We start from the raw sequence: 24,223 nt of genomic DNA, 5'->3' as shown, positions 1-24,223 counted from the left end.
AGTGGTCAAAAGCATCATAAGTCACAAGTCCCAATGCACCCACAAGAGGTCTAAGTCCAGCCCACCTTGAATGCCTTCTTATTCCTGCTCATTTGCCTTGAGCATTAGTAGGTCAGATTTTTGTAGAGAGCTTACGCTTGCAATAAATCTATATTTATTTGAACTGCCTGAATCTCCTGATTTCTCCAATGCCTGACACTTGCCCTTATTTCAATGCATCTTGAGTCTTTGAATAAAAAACAAGTACAACTCCTAGTATTAACCAAAAAAACTTCATTAACAATCTGCACTTGACTTTTCCAGGCAAGTGTGTAGCTTAAAATCATAATAATATGTATGTTCAGAGATACATACAAATAACATCATCTCCCCCCCATATCATTTTTAAAAAACAAAGAATTGCAACATTCTTTGCTTTAGCATTGCAAATTGTTACCAGATTGGACAAAGGATTATAGCTATATTGCCTTTGTGTGGTGTCACAATGCCTTCCAGTATCACTTGTCCTTAATTGTCCTTTCATCTCATCCATTTGACTTGAAATTAACACTGCTCTCCAGGAGCTGCATTAACTTGAGAGCAAGCAAAGAAAAGTGAAGAGGCTTAACATACCTTCACACTGCAGATTAAGTGCCTCTTTAAAGATGTCATCCCCAGATGTAGCAAGCAACAGCCCTACTTTCCCCTGGCAACAGCTGTGAAGTCACATTAGTTGCACTGCCTTATGCCTCTGAACAATATGAGGGAATTATAGCAGCTTTTTGAAAAATAACTTGGCTGTGCATTGGAGGTGTGATTTTCTCTGCACATTGCAAAAGGGTGAGCCTTCTGGTATGCTTCCCCTGATGGCAGATAAATATGGGTTGAGGCCCCATTAGAAATGCCTGGGATATTGGCTCCATTCATCTTTCTATGATGGGATCAATATTATCGGTAAGATCTCAGAGCATTCCCTGGTTAGTTCTTGGCTCTAGTGCAGAATATAGGCTTCTTCTGAACTATTTCAATCTATTTGCTCCATCAAATGTTTGGGGAGAATGTTAAAACTAGGAGGAAGAAATGTACTAATGACTTGTGGCAAAGAATAGGATGGCACTTCGTTTCTATTCAACCTTCTAATACAGGGGTGTCAAACTCAATTTCATTGAGGGCTGCATCAGCATTGCGGTTGCCCTCAAGGGGCCGGGTGGGTGTGGCCAGGGTGGGCGTGGCCTACTGGGTGGGCATGGCTAGAGTGCGTATGGCCTACTGGGTGGGCATGGCCAGCTCTACATTGTTCGCATTAAGGGTGCCTATGGGAGCCTGGGCAGGAGTGGGACAGATCTGAGGGTCTCTGGCAGAAGGAGGGTCTCTGGGCCAGGGCCAAGGCAGTGGGGGCCATTCCCTCACTGTTTCCAGGATGGCTTCACGGGCTGCATGAAACCACTTCGCGGGCCAGATCCGGCCCCCGGGCCTTGTGTTTGACATGTCTGTGCTAATATATATTGGACTACACTACACAATATCCTCTTCAACATTTTAACACAGCTGGGAAGCTTGTAGTTGTTTTTTTTATTGAAAAGTTTTAAAATACATTTTAAAAACATAAACTCCCTCCCTCCCCCTCCCCCCCACTTTCCCTCCCTCCCCCTCCACCCCCCCCCCCCGACTTCCCAGAGCTGAATACAGGGTATAAACTTTAAGCAACTTAAGCTAAAATATGCTAACCAACTAAAAAGACACTTTAAATTCTATCACACTTTAACTCCTCTTAACATAACTAAATAACTAAATAATAATAACTAATTAATAATACATCATAATACTAATACTTATTCATATACTAAATGAAACTTTCTAGTCCCATATTTATTCTGAATATAATCAATCCATCTTCCCCATTCCAAAATATATCTCTGTTGTGATTGTTCTTTCAAATATGCTGAAATCTTTGCCATTTCCACCAGGTTTGAAACTTTCAAAGTCCACTCTTCTATAGTAGGCAGTTCCTCCTTCTTCCAATATTGCGCTACCAAGAGTCTTGCTGCCGTAATTAAATTTAACATCAATTTAGTATCTATAACAGTACAATCTGTAATAATACCCAACAGAAATAACTGTGGAGAAAACCTTATCTTTTTCTTAAATATCTTCTGCATATTCCACCAAATTTTAATCCAAAAAGCTTTAACTTTTTTACAAGTCCACCATATATGATAATAGGTTGCATCATTACAACCACACCTCCAACATTTAGGCTGATAATTAGGATACATACATGCTATTTTTTTAGGATCTAAATGCCATCTATAAAACATATTATAAAAATTCTCTCTTAAATTTTGTGCCTGTGTAAATTTCACATTTCTGACCCATATCTTTTCCCAGATATCCATCGTTATGGGCTCCTGAAAATTCTAGGCCCATTTTATCATGCAATCTTTAACAAGTTCCATTTCTGAGTCTATTTCTATCAGTGCATTATATATCCTCCTTATATGCGCTGGATTTTGATCTCTTATTTGTTTAACCAAATTTTCATCAGTTATCGAAATACCAACTTTCTGATCTTCCTTCCATCTAGCTTGTAACTGCCCATAGTGAAACCAAGTCCACACTATTCTTTCTTCTTTTAAAATATTAAATGGCTTTAATTGCCATACATTCCTTTCCATTCTAAGAATTTCTTTATATGTAGTCACATCATGTTTAAATCCCACACTTATATTTTCTATTGCATGTTTAGGTATTGCCCAAATTGGTATTTTATAATTTAGCTTATATCGATATTTTTTCCAGACTCACAACAGGGCATACCTTAATATATGTGTCTTAAAGATATGCCTTCTTATCATATAATAAATATGCATGCCAGCCAAATAATAAATCAGATCCCTCAATATTCAATAACCTCCCTTGTGTTAGATTAAACCAATCACTAATTGATGATAAAGCCACAGCCTCATAATATAGTTTAAAATTGGGCATTTTAAGACCACCTCTTTCACGTACATCTTGCATTATCTTAAATTTTACTCTTGGTCTTTTCCCTGAAAGATATACCCCCAAATATTTAATCTTTTTAACTATTTCAAATCCTGTTAATTTTTCTACGACTACCTATTGTTCTGTGGTCATATTTTTAGGCAATATTTTAGTTTTTTTGCATATTTATCTTAAATCCAGAAACTTTGCCATATAACAATATTATCTCCGTCAGGTCTACAACTGACTGAGTCGGTTGACTTAATGTAATAACCAAGTCATCCGCAAATGCTCTCAATCTATAATCTTGATCTCTTATATTAATTCCCTTAATTTTATTTAAATCACATATCTTAATCAATAATATTTCCAGTGTTAAAACAAACAACAAAGGTGACAATGGGCACCCCTGTCTTGTACCCTTTTCAATATTACATGGTTCTGTCAAACTACCATTAACTATTATTTGAGCTGTTTGCTTCTGATATATTGCTCTAATAGGTTGTAAAAACTCATCCTCAAACTCCATCTTCTCTAATACTTTAAATAAAAAATGCCAATTCAATTGATCAAAGGCCTTTTCAGCATCCAAAAAGATCAGCACTGCAAAGACCTGGTTATTTCTCTCCAAAAATTCCAATAAATCTACAATATGTCTCACATTGTTTTTCATTTGTCTACCACTTATAAATCCTGTTTGGTCACTATGAATCATTTGCTGCATAACCTTCATTAATCTATTTGCTAAAATTTTAGCAAATATCTTATAATCAGTATTTAAAAGAGATATTGGTCTGTAATTTTTGGTTTGGATAAGATCTTGATCTTCCTTTGGAATCAACAATATAAAAGCTGTTTTCCACAATGGAGGCACTTGACCTCCAGATTGAATTGTTCTAAATAATTCTTTTAGAGGTTCCACCATTTCTAACTGTAAATTTTTATAATAAATGGCAGTCAAACCATCTGTTCCTGGTGCTTTACCCACTTTAAGTTGTTTAATTGCTAAAATAATTTCTTCAGCATTTATCAATTGATTCATCCCTTCCCTTTGCTCTTCTGTAAGTACAGGGATATTCACTTCTTGTAAATATCTATCTATATCTAAACCTTGAATTCTATCCCCAGCATATAACTTAGAATAAAATTCAACAAAAGCCTTTTTAATATAATTTTGCTGAAACATCTCTTTTCCCTTGTATTCTATCTTATCTATGTTACGTGACCTTTGTTTTTTCCTTAACAAATAAGCTAGCCACCTACCCGGCTTATTAGCATTACAAAAAGTATTGTGTTTAACATACCTTAAGTTAGATGCCACTTGATCTGCCATCAACATATTAAACCGACCTCTTAAGAAAGTAATTGCTTCCTTCACCCTCTTATCAGATGGGTTCAAAATTAGAGCCTTCTCTTTCCTCTTGATTTCCTCCTCTAACTCTTTATGCTTGTATTCCAATCTACATCTATATTTATTATTCAAATATATTAACACTCCTCTCATATAGGCTTTACTTGCATCCCAAACCATTTCAATAGGAGTACCCTTATACATATTTATATTAAAAAATTCTTTCATCTGTTTTTACATTCATCCACATTTTCTTAATATCTAAACAAATTTTCATTTAATCTCCAAGACCTCCTATCTTTTCTCTCCTTATCCAATTCCAACCATACTGGACTATGATCCAATAAAGTTCTTGGATATATCTTAATCTTCTTAACCCTAGAAAAAAATCATTAGTAGTTAATACAAAATCAATCCTAGAAAAAGATTGATGTTGATCAGAAAAAAAGGTAAAATCTTTTTCTTTCAAATTTCGTTCTCTCCAAACATCTCTCAATTCCAAATCAGGGTGGGTATGGCCAGGGTGGGTGTGGCCTACTGGGTGGGCGTGGCTAGAGTGCGTATGGCCTACTGGGTGGGCATGGCAGCTCTACATCGTTCGCATCAAGGGTGCCTATGGGGGCCTGGGCAGGAGTGGGACAGATCTGGGGGTCTTTTGGCAGAAAGAGGGTCTCTGGGCCAGGGCCAAGGCAGTGGGGGCCGTTCCCTCACTGTTTCCAGGATGGCTTCGCGGGCCACATGAAACCATTTCGCGGGCCGGATCTGGCCCCCGGGCCTTGTGTTTGACATGTCTGATCTAAGCTCACGCCTACTGCTTCAATGACTCCATCCAGCCACCTCATTCTCTGTCGTCCCCTTCTTCTATTGCCCTCAATCTTTCCCAGCATTAGGCTCTTCTCCAGTGAGTCCTTCCTTCTCATTAGGTAGCCAAAGTATTTGAGTTTTAGCTTCAGGATCTGGCCTTCTAAAGAGCAGTCAGGGTTGATCTCCTCTAGGACTGACCGGTTTGATCGCCTTGCAGTCCAAGGAACTCGCAGGAGTCTTCTCCAGCACCATAGTTCAAAGGCTTCAATTCTTTGGCGCTCAGCCTTTCTTATGGTCCAGCTTTCACTGCCATACATTGCAACTGGGAAGACCATAGCCTTGACTATACGCACTTTTGTTGACAGGGTGATGTCTCTGCTTTTTAGTGTGCTGTCTAGATTTGCCATGGCTTTCCTCCCAAGGAGCAAGCATCTTTTAATTTCTTGGCTACAGTCCCCATCTTCAGTGATCTTGGAGCCCAGGAAAATAAAATCTGTCACTACCTCCATTTCTTCCCCATCTATTTGCCAGGAATTGAGAGGGTCAGATGCCAGGATCTTGGTTTTCTTAATGTTTAGTTTCAACCCAAGTTTTGCACTCTCCTTCTTCACCTGCAACAAGAGGCTCTTTAGTTCTTCTTCACTTTCTGCCATTAGAGTGGTATCATCTGCATATCTTAGGTTGTTGATGTTTCTTCCGGCAATCTTAATTCCAACTTTTGATTCATCTAGCCCTGCCTTTCTCATGATGTGCTCTGCATATAAGTTAAATAGGCAGGGCGACAGTATACAGCCTTGCCGGACTCCTTTCCCAATTTTGAACCAATCAGTGGTTCCATGTCCAGTTCTCACTGTTGCTTCTTGGCCCGCATATAGATTTCTCAAGAGACAAATAAGATGGTCTGGTATGCCCATCTCTTTAAGAACTTGCCAGAGTTTGTTATGATCCACACAATCAAAGGCTTTAGCATAATCAATGAAGCAGAAGTAGATGTTTTTCTGGAACTCTCTAGGTTTCTCCATGATCCAGTGTATGTTAGCAATTTGATCTCTAGTTCCTCTGCCTCTTCGAAATCCTGCCTGTACTTCTGGTAGTTCTCGATCCACATACTGCTGGAGTCTAGCTTGTAGAATTTTAAGCATAACTTTACTAGCATGAGAAATGAGTGCAATGGTGCGATAGTTTGAACATTCTTTGGCACTGCCTTTCTTTGGAATTGGAATGTTTCAAATACTGAAATACTTTCTTTCTCTTTTGTGGGGAGTTTAATCCATTAACATTCCAAGTTAGAAACTTTGTTGCCTTCTTTTACGACCTGAAGCTTTCAGAGCGCATCTTGCAAAACCACAAGCACCTGCCTCTTCAGTCTCGCTCCTCCCACTGCTTAACTATAAGTAGATTCTTGAGATATAATTGTGGATTTCTGTTCTTCTTGTTCTTGTCTCATTCGTCTGGTTGCAGCCCGCGTCATTCCTTGTTCCTTAACCTTTTCTGACGATGCCTGGGGCTGCACCATTTCCGAAGTTTGCTGAAGTTCTTTAACCATCCGCGAGGTAACTTCTTCATCTCCCTGTATACTCTCCATTTGTGTCTGTCGCGCTCCATCTTCCTTCCTTCCTTTAAATTCTGGGGATGGCGGAGAACCTGCTTTCAGTATATTAGAATAAAAATCTCGTGCCTTCAAAACTGTATTGAGACAATATCTCATACCTGAATATTTCACCACCAAGCCTATTGGTATCTCCCATCTGAACTGAAGCTGGCGTTTCTTTAATTCATCTGCCAAAAAAGTAAATTCCTTTTTCCTTAAAATTCTTGGTGGAATTTCTTTCAAAATTAAAACTTCTTGATCAGCAACTTTAAATCTATTATTATAAAAAGCTTGAATAATCACATTTCTGATCAATCTCTTTGTAAAATAAACAACCACATCTCTAGGTAATTTTCTTTGCCTGGCAATCCAAGAGTTAACACGATATATTTTATCTATATCCCCTATAATTTCTTCCACTTGGCACCCCAAAATCAGTTCCAGGGCTTCTGCCAGTAGCACTTTCAAATTTTCCTTTGGGTCCTCTTTCAATCCTCTTATCCTCAAAGCAAACTCCATATCTCTATATTGTATCATAACCACCTCGTCCTGTCTTATCCATTTTATTCTCAGCTTCTGACATTTTAACATCTAGTCTCAAATTATTTTGATAAACCTCTTCCACACGTTCATCCAAACGCTCAATGCAAACTGCCAGCCCCTGAAAAGCCACTAAAATGTCCTCTCGTATTTCTTTATTCTTCTCATTAATAAGTTCAGATATTTGCTGAGATTGATTTTTTAAAGCATCTTTTAAATCTTTTAATGTTAATGTGGGTGCAGGTGCCACGGGGGGTGGCATCAATGCCTGTAGTGAAGAATGTTGAACTGGTGATGCACCAGCACTTCTAGGAACAGAAGCTTTAGCTGATTTAGAAGCCATTTTGACACCCAATTAATTTTCGTTGCGCACTTTCACTTTCCACTCAGCTTGCAACTTTGTTTCTCCCCTATTATATGTCCAAATCCTTAAATTCACTTTTAGACCAATTTCAAATATTTTGCGCAGAGAGACTTTTAAAAAAACACAATTTCTTCCTTCTCAGTCTTTATATTTTATGATATATTCCTTATCTTTTTATTTTTCACTGACAATTCACTCCTGCACCATCTTTCTTCCTTTCTTTTAGTATAAACCGGAGTTAAAGATCATATACTTGCTGTTTCAAAATTCTCCTGCACAGCTCTGCCTGCATCCAAGTAATCCAAAATACAATGTTGCAGGGATGGTTGCAGCGTCCTGCTCTGTTCCAAAGCCTTGGAACAGAGGAGTCCCCGAGTCTGGAGCTAATTCAGGCTCCGGGGGAGCTCTCACCCTTCAACCCCCAGAATAACAATTCTAGGGGTCTAGGGGAGCTCTACCCCTACCTGAATGCTCCCCAGAAGCTTGTAGTTTTAAGAGCTCACCAAGTGGTGCACAGTTCTGTCCTTCAATGCCTTTCTACTTCCCTATCCCAGTAACTTCTACTTGAGATAAACATCCTACTTTCCTTAATGGTTTGGCCAAAACTCTGTCCTAAGTAAGAAGCATGTTGAATTCTCCTGTGCTCAGAAGCAAATATTATGGTAGTTAGTACAGCTTACATCCTAGTAAATGATACTCAGGTATGTTGGCCAATCTAATGAAAGAATTCAAGAATTCAGGAATGTTCATGACATGAATTCTGTTCAAACTTCTTAGAATCCTACACTGTATTTTAGACTACAAATTGTATTGTTTACAGTACAGTAAACAGTTCCTAACCCTGATATTACCTTTCTCATAGGCAATATTTACAGTTTGCTGGGGAGGGGAAAATTAACCTTGTATTCTCATATTAATTATTGATTGAAACATATGCATACTGTACAGCTTCTTCAAATTTCACCTTGGAGGTAAAGATAAAATCTCCTTTTGACTTATGATGTCTCTGTTTCCACGCATTGATTTATTCATTATCTATTGAACAAAAAATATATATTGTTGCTGAAAATATCCCATATGTGCAGATCATTTCTATGAATAACCTGGCTATTAAAGGACATCAAAATAGATAACTTAACTAAAAGTTAAATAAAACAAAGAATCTGATGCAGTTTATATGGGTTTAAGTTTAATATGAGAACTGTCAGGGAGGCTTGCTTCTCACTAGGTCCTATCTTCAGATTCTAACTTTCAAACTAAAGCATTGTGAGCAACCAAGCTAAATTAGTCTTTATTTATTTGAAGGGTATCAGATTGAATTCCAGAATGTGGAAATAGTTTTATAATAACAACAGCAAACAACCTGACCTCCATTCATCCATTTTTCTCTACTTCCAGTGTCTGTTTCCCACCTGTGCACACTCTGTTAAGCATATCAGGCATATTTGCCAACTTGAGTGTTTTATGAGCCTGTCGTCTTAGCAGTCATAATTGCACAGCACTGTTGCATTTGAATCAATGAGCTTCATCTTGAAAGAGTTTAATTTTACCCTCATTACGTATGTGTGAATTTTGTGGGGTGTGAGCGTGCATATATTTATCCCTGTCAGCATATAAACAATTACTTTAGGTTCACCCCCATATAATCCACAGCACAATGCACTGCAAGTTCTCAAGATTATGTTCATTTCTCAGAGCCAATGGTCTAGCCTTAAAAAGTGTATTTGGTATAAAATTTTTCTACAATGAATTCTGATTTAGATTAGCAAGGCACTAACAGAAGATTCTTGACATCTACTGTAAACTGTGCAGAAGAGTGTAATATATTCCCAGCTTCAAAATACATTAGTGACTGATATATCTAAATATTATGGTGATCTGTTCAATAGGATTTATCCAGAATGATATATAGGATGCATGTATGTCTACATGATGACTCCTTCATACAATTATACTTAAGAATGAATTTTTTTTTATTTATTTTTTTTTGGACCAGGAATGGAATATATGTCAATTAATAGCTAAAATAGTTTTTTTTAAAAAAAAAGATATATTATAACTTTATTGAATCCAAATTTTCATATTCAGGGTAACATTACTTTTCCAAAGTCTCAGTGTAATTATCTTTGGTACTCTCTATGCCCAATATAAGGAGAACTCTACAAAACTGTGAGATCCCACAATTTTAGAATATAATTCAAAGTGGTATTAACATTTACCTAAATACTTTTATGGATTACAAAATTCTTTCAAAGAGAAACCAAGGATGAACATGACTCAAACCATGTCATATTTTTTCATGTATAAGACACTATTTTTTCCTGCAAACACCCTGTTCAAAAATCAGGTGCATCTTATACAAGTGCAGCATCTTATACATGAAAAAATAATGGTAACCTCTGCAGCCCAGGGCATGCCTGTGTGGATTCTTTACAAGCCGTTGCCATGCCGCCTGGTGCAGGAGGATATCATTGGCCCGAGATGCTGCCTGAGATGCCGTCTGGTGCTGGAGGATCGTGCTACCCCAAGGATGCTGCCGTTCCCACTGAAGCCGCCTTCTATGACCCATTTTTCACCGGCACAGCTCAGGCTGAAGCCACAAGAGGCCCTGGGAAGCCGCCTCAGAACAGTGATTGACGTCCGAGGGGGTGGGCGGGACTAAGCCTGCAGAGCATCATCTGTTTGGAGGAAGTCGCCTCGCTTGTTTGATGGCATGCCACTTGTTTTACTGCCACTAAAGATGTGGTTTGTTTAATATTTAAAATGTTGATTTCTGAATTTTTGTTTAGAAAATTGGGGGCCATCTTATACAAGGGTGCATCTTATAGACAGAAAAATACGGTAACTTAATACATCCTCGATTTTCTTTCACTAGAGAAAGTCTACAGTTATGATAAATTCTTTGAGGATTCAAATAGACTCAAAATAAAACATTTTGACAGATTAATTTACACTTCAATTTAACGTATTCTAAAACTTTAACACAATTATGTTCCATTATCAAGTATTCCATAGATCATTAATTTTTATATTGAACTATTTTTCCATTTCTGACATAATTTCAAATTTGGTTTAATTTCAGGAACAGACTCAATCAGAATTCCAAGCATATTAGGGTTCTTTGAGGCACTTAAAATATCTGGTCCATACTTAGAAATAAATACATGCTAACACTGATTACATTGCCGCTGCCTGTAGTTGTTGAAAATCCTTAAAATAATCATTACAAAATAATTGACTTAAAGTAATTGTTCCAGATGGGGTCCATACTTTCCGATGGAATCTCTTCCCATCTATTTTTAAAATATTCTTATAGCTATTTCAGAGACTGAACCTTTCCATTTTTGACTAACTGTGGTGGGACGTAATACAGAGTCCCAGGAAGAAGGCAGCAGTTTCCAAGGAGCAAGCAAAGAGACAACTCAGCTTGGATTCTTTGATATGCAGGAAGAGAGTGAAGTCGGACTCTCCCTAGCCTTTCACAGGGTGTATCTAATAGTTTTGCAGATTAGTGCTTTAGCCTGGCAAGATTCCAAGACTACAGGTGAATAACAATAAAGAAACTACTCTGAAGTAACTCTGCATGTTGTTCTTGGTTCCTAGGGCCTGACACTACCCATTCCATTCAATCTTATAGGACAGACATGCTCTGGATGACATCTATTAATAATAATAATAATAATAATAATAATAATAATAATAATAATAATAATAATAATAATAATAATAATAATGTTGGAAGGGACATTGGAGGTCATCTAGTCCAACCCCCTGCTCAGGCAGGAAACCATATACCATTTCAGACAAATGGTTGCCCAGTCTCTTCGCTTCTGGAGGCAGGTTGTTCCACTGGTTAATTGTTCTAACTGTCAAGAAGTTTCTCCTTACTTCTAGGTTGCATCTCTCCTTGATTAGTTTCTAGGAGAGAAGCAACCTAGAACTAAGGAGAAACTTCCTGACAGTTAGAACAATTAACCAGTGGAACAACCTGTCTCCAGAATAATAATAATAATAAATTGGAAGGGACCTTGGAGGTCATCTAGTCCAACCCCCTGCTCAGGCAGGAAACCCTGTACCATTTCAGGCAAATGGCTGTCCAGTCTCTTGAAAACTTCCAGTGTTGGAGCATTCACCACTTCTGGAGGAAGGTTGTTGGCAGTGTCTTGGTAGTGTCATCTGCTGGGACCCAGGAAGAGAGCATGTCTGTTGTGGTGCTGACCCTTTGGAATATCATTCTTTGAAATATTAGGTTGGACCTCACCCTGTCAGCTTTCACAAGGCCTTAAAGACATGATTTTGCCAGCGGCCCATATGTGTGGACTGAGACCATGCAATGGTTGTCTTGATCTCTTGGTGGTGGTTGGTTTGGTTTTTGTTTTGTTTTTTAATCTCATCTGCAGATTATGTGCATATTATTGTCTTCATAATTTTAGTTTTTTTTTAAAAAAATGCTGTTTTAGCTACCAGTCACACAGAGTCTTGAATTTGAGATGCGCAGCCATATAAATTGAGGTAGATATTAATAAAAGAAAATGTTTGTCCACAAATATTAATCTCAGTATCAAAAGCAATCTATACCCTCCCACAAAGCACAAATAGATAAGCCAGAAAATTATGTTTTGTTATATGTTGACCCAAGTAATTGCCAGGATATTTACAGAAATATATAACCATCCCCCCAAAAAAAAAGTCCCATGAAGATTGATATTCAATTAACACTCCACATTAATATCAATGATAAAATAAATAGCCGAGAATGTTCTGAAAGGCTGGTAAAATTAAAAGCTCTTTGTTCAAGAGATCATCTCAGTTTAGCTAATGAAAGTCTTGGTGACTTGTCTTGCTATACGTATATGGTTTGGCTAAAACAGTTATCTGTGTGTCAGTGAAGATTTTTGGTCAGGGTAGGCAACCTTGGCTCTTTTATGATTTGTGGACTTCAACTGCCAGAATTCCTGAGCCAACATAGCTGGCTCAGGAATTCTGGGAGTTGAAGTCCACAAGTCATATAAGAGCCAAGGTTGCCTACCCCTGTTCTTGGTCATCCAGGTAGAGTTGTCTGGAAATCTTGGCAATTGGACTTCTTTTCTTTTTGGTTTGAAAAGTTTCACAGCTTATCCAAGTAGCTTCTTCTTCATAGCATGTTCTATGTGCCTCTTCCAGAATGCAGCAATGTCCTATTTTAAATTCCAACTCTACAGTTGAGTAAGGATTAAACCATTGAAAAGATTTAAAATTAGGGAGGTCATATCTCCAGTAAACTCTTTCAGGCTTTCATGTTCTGAATCTACTAATGAAGCTGAAATGCCAAAATGGATGTATGTGATGCATCCCGGCCATAAATTATTGTAAAGTGCTACATTGGCCATTTGCTAAATTTCTGCCCAAATATACTCATTTATATTTCTAAATGCTAAGTAAATTGTGCTATAGTAGTGCTTAAAATCACAGCCCCCAAATACTCACATGGCACAATGTCTATTTTGTAATGAATAATACATATAGAATTGTGTATAAGACAAATTATAATGGCATTTGTTCATTTAATTAAAGCAACAACATGGCGACCATGGGGGGAAAAAATCTTCAGAGACTTCTAGTTTCATTTATGTTTTCCAACTTGGAATTATGATACTTTTCTTTGCTTATTTATCAGGTCCCAAACTCTAGTGCACCAGTAAATTATTTCTCTTACAAAGGAAAAACAAGACCTATAACTTACTTACTTTCTTTACTTTTCACTCTGTAACCTTTAGTCCTTTCATTCCTACTTTGGGTTACAAGGGTATAAAACCAGTAATTAACAACTTCTTTATTGCCTTTGCAATAGTAATTGCCATGTATAGCCTTGAGGTACTAAGAATAAAAGATTGTTTTCCCTCCCCCTGGCCCCCATATTTAACTAGCATTCAGTAGTTATTATTAGGATCTTGCCAGCACATCACCTTATGTTACAGTGGTGTAATTCCTTACATAGTGACCTCTGCATGCAGAAATCAATACTTATGCTGTAATATTTTCCCTCTACTTGCTATTCCAGAACAGCTGCCAACAACAATCTCCCCCCTCCCCCCAAAAAAAAACAGAGCTCAGGGGAGATTAGATATCAATTATTGTGAAAGTGTCTGAAACTTCAAAGGACTGCAGAGAAGGGGAAACCACAGTTTATCAGTAGAGTTTAAGCGTCCCAAAATTATCTCTCACGTCACCCAAATGTTGACCAGCAGTGAGGAATGGAAGTGAGAAGACCTCGGAGAGAAAAGGGAAACATATTGAGGGTTTGGAATGCATGGAAGAGAAAATGAAAATGCAATTGATGCATGGTTGATTTGGGGCAACGTTGGACAATGAAATAACCTATGAACCAACAGCAAATATAAATATCATTCTTAAGTTTCACTTTCTCACAAACGAATAGTGTAGTGTAGCAACAGAAAGTTAACATTTGGTACATTCCTAACAAGCAGGGCTTTTTTTCTCATAGAACGTTCAGAACGGAGTTCCAGCACCTTTTTTGGATGGAACCTTGTAGGATAGGCAAGGTGGGTTGTATGACATGTATGAGTTCCGGCACCTTTTTCTTTTACAAAAAAAGCACTGCTAACAAGACAGGTTGGTTTGTATTAACAAGTTTAAGTGCAGATTATTTAATTTCTCTCTGGAAATTTTGAAACTAACTAGACTTCAGGGCCAAAGCCAAGAGTTCCAGCTCAAACAGTTTCCCTCACCAAATAAAGAGAAAAGCATGGTATGTGGCAAAGAAAGCCCTTTATAATTTTGAGAGGACCAATGATAAATATCCATTTGAGCAACCCCACCAACCCGCACACACATGCACAGACTTTATTCTTGCTATATCCTACAGGTTTATCGTCTGAAGGCAATAGCCTAGTGATTGTGTGAGAACTGTGAAACACCTCTTGAGTTTAATCATGTTTCATCCTACTTTGACAAGTAACAATAAACACTGATCTGTCTGATCATTTCGAAGACCAAATGATAGCTTGACTGGGCTCAGAGCAATTACTAGGAAAAAGATGTTACAGTGATCACCTTCAAAATATGCCCAATATAAGACGATCACTGCAGCATCTTTTCATTCTTATAACATTTTTGAGTCAGAAGGCTGGCTGAAGGTGTAGACTTTGAAAGATTTTCAGACAACGTATACTCTCACAAAGTATACTGTATGACTATAGATCCTAGGAGTTCTTGTATGCTCTGATTGGAAAGGAGGTTAGTGTTAGTGCTAGTTAGATTCCTTCTATAGAAGAATTGTGGGAATATACTTTGCTGACTGGAATAACTTTGCATATTAAAAGTAAACATGATGCAAAGTTCAACCCAATCTGGAAATTATTTTGAGATTATAATTTAATACATAGAATTGTACCAGATGCAAAATTTGGGATTCATTCCACATAAACACTTCATATTTCAATTATATAAGAGTTCTTAAATTAGAATAGACTTTTACTAGTGTAGACAGAATTTATCATAGTTTATCAACTTATGGTAATTTCATGGTTCATACTGTGATGACTACAGTTACTGTTGTTTAGACTGTAATTATGATCTTCAGGTTTTTAAAATGATTACTACCAATTAATGATACATTGATAAATTACAAAAGAAATTATATAAAACACTAAAAAAAAGGTTTAGATCCAAAATGGAGCTCACCCGTGAAGCTTTTGACTATTGAAGAATAAAGGGATAACAGCAGATGCTAGCCTTCATTTTGGAGTGGGACTGTTTAACCAATTTATTGGTTATATATGATCATAGCCTGCTACAAGTCTATATGAAGTTTGGTGGCATATAAATCCCATAAATAGGTAAATTAATAGTGCTTATTTATTTGCTTTAATTTGCACTGGCAGAGTTCCTCACATTCATATCCCTCCTACAAATATGTGTTTCTTCCCAAAACAAAATTGTGCCACTGTCCAAGTTAGTTGTATGATGAAGAACTAAAGCAATGCATATAACTATCAAAACATTCCACCACCCTCACTTATAAGTATAACCATTATTTGCAGGTCTAACATTTATCTAGCAAAATTACTAACTGCCTCAAAACAACCAACCTATAAAGATGCATATGAAATTGTTTCCACTTCATAAATCTAATCAGTTTGTCTATTCTGAAAGACAACAGATCTCCAAAGTCCCAGCAGAGGATTTCCCCATCATCTGCCCCCTAATCCTTTTATCTGGAAAAAAATAAATCAGTGTTCTTCTCAGTCATCCAGCAATAACCTAAGTGAAGTGACCAATTAACAACAAAGAAGGAAGACCACCAGACTTTCTTTTCTTGAGAAGTATACATGTGCTGCTTCCTATCTATAAGCGTCCTTCAATGACTGAATGTTGTCCTATGAAAAAAGTATTTTAGATGGAGTCTATTGAATACCACTCTTATCTAGAAAAGTTATTTATTCAACTGCAGAGTTTTTGTTTGTTTGAAGTTGCAAAAGGAAGGAGAAGTCTTTACCAATGCCTTAGTAGTTCGTGTGAAGCTTAAGAGAAACAAATTGCTGGAGAGCTCCATAATATCAGTGCTAGGATAGACTAATCTGCTCTCAAGCAGCAGGGAGTTGAAAATATCCACAGAATACTGGGTTTTGACCAGTTGAGGGTCTCAAGCATTTTTCAGATACAATTTTCTCTGAAGTTAAGTCTTAAGGTAAAGGTAAAGGTTCCCCCGCACATGCGTGCTAGTCGTTTCCGACTCTAGGGGATGGTGCTCATCTCCGTTTCAAAGCCGAAGAGCCAGCGCTTGTCCGAGGATGTCTCCGTGGTCATGTGGCCGGCATGACTAGACGCCAAAGGCGCATGGATCACTGTTACCTTCCCACCGTAGTGGTCCCTATTTTTCTACTTGCATTTTTACGTGCTTTCGAACTGCTAGGTTGGCAGAAGCTGGGACGAGTAACAGGCGCTTACTCTTAATAATCAACAAATATATAACCATTCAATATGCATGGAATAAATGGTTTGTGGGAACGAGCAAGGGAGACAAGAGGAGGAGACACAGCCTAGATCAGGGGTTTCCAAACTAGGCAACTTTAAGACTTGTGGACTTCAACTCCCAGAATTCCTCAGCCAGCATGACTGACGTCCGCAAGTCTTAAAGTTGCTAAGTTTGGAAACCTGCTGGTCTAGATAATGGTCTGATAAATGGGATGGAGAAAGGATCACAGAAAACTCCTTCCTTAGTTTTCTGGAGAGTAAAAGTAAGGGCGAGGGGTGGTGCTTTCAGATTTGCAAGGTTTTGTTACTGCAATATTACAATAAAGATAAGGTTATAAGTAGTCCTCGATGTACGACCACAATTGAGCCCCAAATTTCTGTTGCTCAGTGAGACATTTGTTGTGAATTTTGCCCCATTTTATGACCTTTCTTGACACATTCATTAAGTGAATTGTGAACTGCAATTGTTAAGTTGTTAAGTCAATCCGGCTTCCCCATTGACTTTGCCTATCAGAAAGTTGCAAAAGGTGATCACATGATCTTGGGACCCAGCCAAGGTCATAAATATGAACCAGTTGCCAAGCATCTGAGCTTTGATGACAAGACCATTGGGATGCCACAAGTGTTGTAATTTGAGAATTACCTGTATTAGTTATTTTTATTAAATTTGTATGCTGCCATAATACTAATGGTCTGTACTTTTTGCCTGGATTATTGTGAAGGGCTAAGACATGATGGCAATTCAGTGATGATGCTATGCACATCAGGGAATGCTGATTTTTTTCTGTATATTTTTTATTTTATTCAGAGCAAAGTTTTTTAAAAAGTGGCATATAATAAAGGATTAGGACAAAATATATTTTGACTCTCATTAGATTACATTAATCTAATTAATTTTTAATTAATGTGTTTTTACATTTTTATATAATTTAAGGAAACAAAATACAATTTCTCATTTTTAAAGGCTCTGATCACTATAACCAAAATTTTGAGGAACACATGTGGTCTTGAAACTACAGGGTGTGCACACCTATCAAAATATTCATAAACATTACAACTGATAAAAGAAAAACAGTTGTGATTCTGATCAGTACAGTTCCTATAAAAAGTAGAAAGTCTGTTTAGCTGAAGTAACAGCTCAGATAAGTTCTGGGATGAAAAGGTAGCAAGCTGCATGGAGATCAGCAGGGATGAGAACTGAAAAATCAGTTTGGCAAAAAAAAACCTTGGAAAAGAACAAGGAAATAATGAGAAGGGATACACAAAACCTGATGGAGAACATGATACTCATCCAATAAAATGCTAGCATTCTAGGATTAAATATATATGGGACAGACTTTTTTCTCCTGAAGCTTTCATAATCATGAAGGTCAATAGATGATTAAGAAGTTGTCAAAGAGTGATGCATCTTTAGTCAATAAACCGCAAGATGTTCATTCTCAATCATCCCCACAAGAATAAATGCCTTCAGTTTTACTGTATACAAGATTTCTAGGAAGTTTTTTAAGTGCACACACAAACATAAACTCAAAACCACAGAGATGGATTTCACAGGTTTATGAGCTTTGTGGGAGGGGTTTCACTACCGGATAGGGCAAATGCTATGGTTTTACTGGTTTTCCAAGGGGATTAGTGATTCTGTGGTTTGATCTGCTAGGTCTTGAATTTGAAACTGTAGGAGAAGAGCTGGCAGAGCTGGGGGTGGTGGAGTTAAGTGCATCATAAGCTTGGAGTCCTTAGTTTTCCCTACAAATGATCCAAGTTCAACCCCTCCTGAATACTGTTAACCCTTATCCGGTGCCAATTTAGTACTGAACTTTAATTGACAGAAGATTCTTGTGTACAGGCTTGAATAAATCTTCTGTGCTGTAAACGTAATGGCTGGTCCTGATCATTTGCACCTAAAAAAACACTGGATAATACACATGATACTTTTCTAAACAACAAAATAGAGAGACCTCTGGCTATACAGTAAGACTACTAAAAAAGCATTCATGTAATCACAAGTCTGGTTAATGAGTTACTTTGTGTTAAGTATATCATATGCTATGTTGAACAGCGTTTATTCCAGTTCCATATTCCAATCCATTCTCTTACTTTATCATGCTTTAATCTGTTCCCTAAATACTAACCCTAAATGTAATACATAGACTTAAAATCCTTAATGCTAGGAAAAAATAGTTGTCTCTATTCTCTTTTTCCTGAGATTAGAGATGCTATAAATATATCTCCTCTTACATCCATGTAGAAAATTCTAATCATTCCTCATTCCTCAGCAATCAAAGGAAACTCAAATCCAGAATAGGGTCTGAGCGGTGGAGTGAATGGTTGCAGAGCTCTCCTCTGCCTTGCTCATTGTCACTCAAAAGCAGGAGTCTCCAAACTTGCCAACTTTAAGACTTGTGGACTTCAACTCCCAGAGTTCCCCAACCAGCATGAATGACATTTTGTGGGAAAGAAGGCTGGGTCTTTGTTTGATTGAGCAGAACTCTTTCAAATTCTTCTAAAATTAGAGATGTATTTACTTATTCATTCATTCCTTCTTTCAGTGTCTATAAACCAATAGATGACTAGTGATTGATTATATATTGTAATCAGTAATTATCAGCAATTTATTAGAAAAAGCATTTAAGAAATTCTGGCATTCCAGATGTTAATGTACAATAACATCCGGCAGCTACATGGCCAATAGCAACAGATATTGCAAGTGGTAGTTCAGCAATGCACCATCTAGTGGGTCATAAATTGTCCAGGGCTGAATTAGAAGACAAAGATGCCATTTACTAAGGCATATCTATGCCACAGGGCTGTGATATTCTGTACCTGGTGCTCAGCAGAAAGTAAACATCAATACAATGATTCATCACCACTCAGAGCCAAGATGGCATTTGTCAACTTATTGCACTGATGATTGTGCTCTCCTTACATTTAATGCAGCACAAACAGATGCAAAGCACGTGCTGTACTTTTGCAAAAAAAAATTTAAAAAAACCTCCTTAAATCAACTTTCTATGCATAGAAAACTATCCTGTAAAGTTCTATGTGTTGACAAATCCAGGAACAAACATCATAATTATTGCAGAGCTGAGCATACAGAATTGACAACAATATAGCAATGATGTTTATGAGCAGAATATGCTTGCTTGGGGAAGACTGATATATTTACACCTGCTCGCTAAAATGTCACATTTACATATCATAATTATTAAAGTGTTTCCATGTACAGTAATTTTCTTTTCCATTTATGCAGCGATGATCAAGAGCAATGGATGAGCTGATTTAAATGAATGGGAATATTTACATCAATCAATTAAGTGTGTTTCTCTAAATGTTGGTGGGGAAAAATGAATATTTACTTTTGAATACTAACCAGATGGGTAAAATGCATGGAATTTCATTATTAATAAACTGATTTCTATATAATTTAACTATTACTGAAGGTCCCAGAATTATAATAAAACTACACTTGCAGAAGAGTTAACTATGAGATCATTTCACCTTGGGACAATTCCACAATTCTCATCAGTAAAATTTATTCAAGGAAAGTATAATGGAACTCAAGGGCAAAGTGAACTAGAGTAATTATGATTAATTTGTTAGATTTATAACCCACATTTCTTATAGATCCTCAGAATGATATATAACAAACTCTTCTTGTTGGGAATAATCACAGATGCTACGGTTGTGGACACTAAGTTGATGTTGAATTTAATTACGGCAGCAAGACTTTTAATAGGTCAGTATTGGAAGAAAGAGGAACTGCCGACCATAGAAGAATGGACTTTAAAGGTTTCCGACCTGGCAGAGATGGCAAAGATCTCGGCTTATTTGAAAGATCACTCGCAAGAACGTTATATTATGGAATGGAGAAAATGGATTGAGTATATCCAGAACAAATATAGGGTTAAAAAGTTTCATGTAGCATTTTAATAAGTCTTCCTTCTCTTTCTTTTTCTTTATTTCTTTCTTTTTCCCCTCTATATATATTTAATATCATTAAGGTTTGTATTATCCTATACAAGCTAGAGAGTGATGGATTTTAGAGTTTATGGTTGTTAGTATATGGTTGTTTATGATTGTTTTTTTTTATACCTTGTATTTAGCTCTGGGAAGTCGGGGGGGGGAGGGGGGAGGGGTAGGGAGGGAGGGAGAGGGGAGGGGGAGGGGGGATTGTTAAAGATAAACTGTATGTTAAAACTTTTCAATTAAAAAAAAAACATCCCGCTCCAGCTTTTCTCTACAAAACCAGTCTTATTAGGAGAAGTGAGCGTGACTGGGTCAAATTCATCAAGCTAGCTTCTATAGCTGAAGATGAACTTGGGTCTCACAGTCCTAGTCTAGCAACTTGACCAATAAACCAGTGTTTCTCAACTTTATCAACTTTTAGATGGGTGGACTTCAACTTCCAGAATTCCACAGCCAGAACAGAAAAAAGAGGAAGAAACTGAATGGAAAACAGATTCTCATATCTCATCCAAATTTATTAGTTTGAGCTACTGAAGATTCATGAAGTTGCTGACCCATTCCTTTACTTACTTTATACATCTGCATATCAATGTTTTCCAGGAGAATGTATAAAAGAAAAAAAATTAATTTAAAACCAGACAAAACAATAAAACTAGCATAATGAGGTATGTGAGAAACATGTGAGAATTATCTCATATCTATATTGCATAGTGCTCAGTTCAAGTTACAACAGCACTGAAAAAAGATGGTTTACAACCCATCCCAAAGTTATGACCATTACACCACTCTATGGTCACGTAACTGCAGTTTAGGCACTTGGCAATGGGCTCATATTTCCAATAGATGCAGCATCCTGAGGTCACATGATTGCAATTTGCAACCTTCTCAGCTGGCTTCTGACAAGTAAAGTCAATGGGGAAACCAGCAGGGAAGATCACCTGATGTCTTGCCTAATTGTGATTATTTGCTTATCACAAGAGTAAAAACAGTTGTAAACTGAAGTCCAGTCATGTGATCACTCACTTAACAATTGCATCACTTAGTGACCAACATTTTGGTCCCAACTGTGCTTGTAAATTGAGGATTACCTGTACAGATTAGCCAAAGGAAATTTTAAAAGATGCCTGATTCCAATTTACTATATTTTACTTTTTTTCATGCACAGGGAAGCAATCTTGGCTTTGACAAGTATGCTTGACAAACACCATAAAAAGAGTTGAGAAGAATTCCATAATCTATAATCAGTCAATATTTTATTAGGACAAATTAAAATGTGACAAGAAGCATGCCATGTTGCAAGGACCCTAAGATTCTTCAAGGTGTTCATCTGGGAATTCTGGGAGTTGAAGTCTACAAGTCTTAAAGTTGCCAAGGTTAGACACCCCCGCTCTACTATTTTATGCTGATAAAGATGACAAGAGAGTAAAGACCAAATGTCAGGCTGTGCTCTTTAGCTATTTCTACCTCCAAAACAAGATTTTCATACATTGAAAGTAACACTCTAAGTCCTAGGCAAATTAGTTTCCCAGCCTACATAAAAACGTCTTTGTTTTCCCTACCATGAAATAGACCCTCTGAATTCTTTCTGTGTCACCGGAGGACAAATATGGACCCCAGGATCAATTTACATTTGAAAATGATGTTTGCATTTTCTGTCCACATACAGGTGTGCAGTTACAAAGAAAATGTGTTCTTCCACAAAAGTTTTGGTCATAGGCTGTTAATAAATATCTGTTCTAACATTCCTATAATTGTAAAAAAAATTGCACAGGATATAATTATTATTTCTACAAGCCACAATGGGTGAGTGTTCACTGAAATAGGATTCTCACCCTTAGCTCTTACGTTGTGAAATGATTTCTGTCTAGTTTTACTCATCAGAGGAATATACTGTAAAAGTGTCCCAGATGTAGCTCATTAATAGATTTCAGAAAGTATGTGTGTCCATATTTTAATGTGTCAATCACAGATAGTGCATGTTATCCTGCTTTATTCTGTTTTTAAAATTCAAATTCTGCATGCTGAGGTAAGGATTGTATCATTTGTATCAAGAAAGGAGTATCAGCATAAGGGCATTTTCATTCTGGGCCATGATAGTGTAAACATTATCAATTGATCTAGGATTTAAGTGACCTGTCAGGAATCCTTGACAAACAAATTTTTCTCATGAATTATACATATTAGTGAAAACCATACTTAATGGGAGACTGGAAAGAGGGCAGGTATTTCCATCACCTAGGGGTGAAAACCCTGCAAATTAACAACAAGACGGTTCATTGAAGCAAGTAATGGATTGGTCTGTGAAAACAAGAAATCTTTGTGGCAATGAGTGTGATTATTCATATAGTCCATTTGCTAATTATTGCTTAGTATGAACATTATTTCACCTGCTTCTGAGAACATTGAAAATGATAAGGGTAGTCAATGAGCTTGGGAAAAGCTACAATCTGAGCAATAAACTCGAATGGAGCATGCTTACTCGATTTGGAATGGGGTCCATTTAGGGAAAGGATTGTTTTATGCATCTTTTTGTGCAATGTTTGTGAGTAAAGTAGTAATAGAGAGAATCCCTCAAGCTCTAATTCCAAATCAATGTGGCATTCAAGCACCTGGAGAAGTCTGCTGCTTTCCAGGAGCAAATGTCCTTCCACTCTGGATTAATTAATTGAGAATAACTACCATTCTCTGGCGCTATACTTACCATTGCAAATCACACAATCACTGGTATAGTGTGGTGGTAAAGAGTGGGAATTGCCAAGAAAGACCCATGAACCAAGACATTCCCCCTATGGCTATGTTGTGTAAGCTGGCAATATATTGGGAATTACAAGGCATGTAACCATCTATCTCCCAATGCTTTAAAAAATAAAGTAACAAGCCACCACAAATGCTAGCAATCCTGAATGGTAACAGGAGAGGCTGCTTATCTATCTTTACCTTATGGTAGCAAAAGATACATCAGGAGAGGCAAAAGAAGGATAGCTGCACACCGTGAGTCGCAAGGCAGAAACAAGCAACTGCCTGTTTCCCAATGCTTAAAGGAAAACAATGAACAGCAGCCACAGGAAGCTGTACTCTTGAATAGCAAAGATAGCCTTTGGCAGGGAGCGTTGGGTTCTTTCCATGCACGACTGGCTTAATAATGACCCACTGTTAAGAAATTCTGATATAATGTATCTGAAAGGCTTTCAGCACTAAGGGAAACCTTTGGATATTGAGAAAAAATATTATTGCAGCCTCCGACTTCACATAAAAACCCATGAAATATTGAACTTCTGCCCTTGTTTCCTTAATGAGCCTATGTAAGCATAGCCTAGCATAATCAAAGAGCTTAAGAATTTCAGTTGAGAGCTACTTCTATGCAATGAAGAAAAATGCATGACTTGTGTGCTGCAATGGGGAATCTAGAGAATCCAATCTTAACAGAATATTGGGAGATTAGAGAATGGTGTAGAAAAAGGGTTTCCAAACTTGACCACTTTATGATTTGTGCACTTCAAGTCCCAGAATTACTCAGCCAGTCATTCTGTAAGTTGAAGTCCAGAAGTCTTAAAGTTGCCAAGTTTGGAGACCCCTAATATAAGGTAAAGATGGATAAGCAGCCTCTCCTGTTACCACACAGAATTGCAAGCATTTGTGGTGGCTTGTTACTTTATTTTTTAAAGCA

Source organism: Vipera ursinii (assembly GCF_947247035.1).
Source record: "Vipera ursinii genome assembly, chromosome: 3".
NCBI classification, from domain to species: domain Eukaryota; kingdom Metazoa; phylum Chordata; class Lepidosauria; order Squamata; family Viperidae; genus Vipera; species Vipera ursinii.
This window is presented reverse-complemented; position numbering follows the sequence as displayed.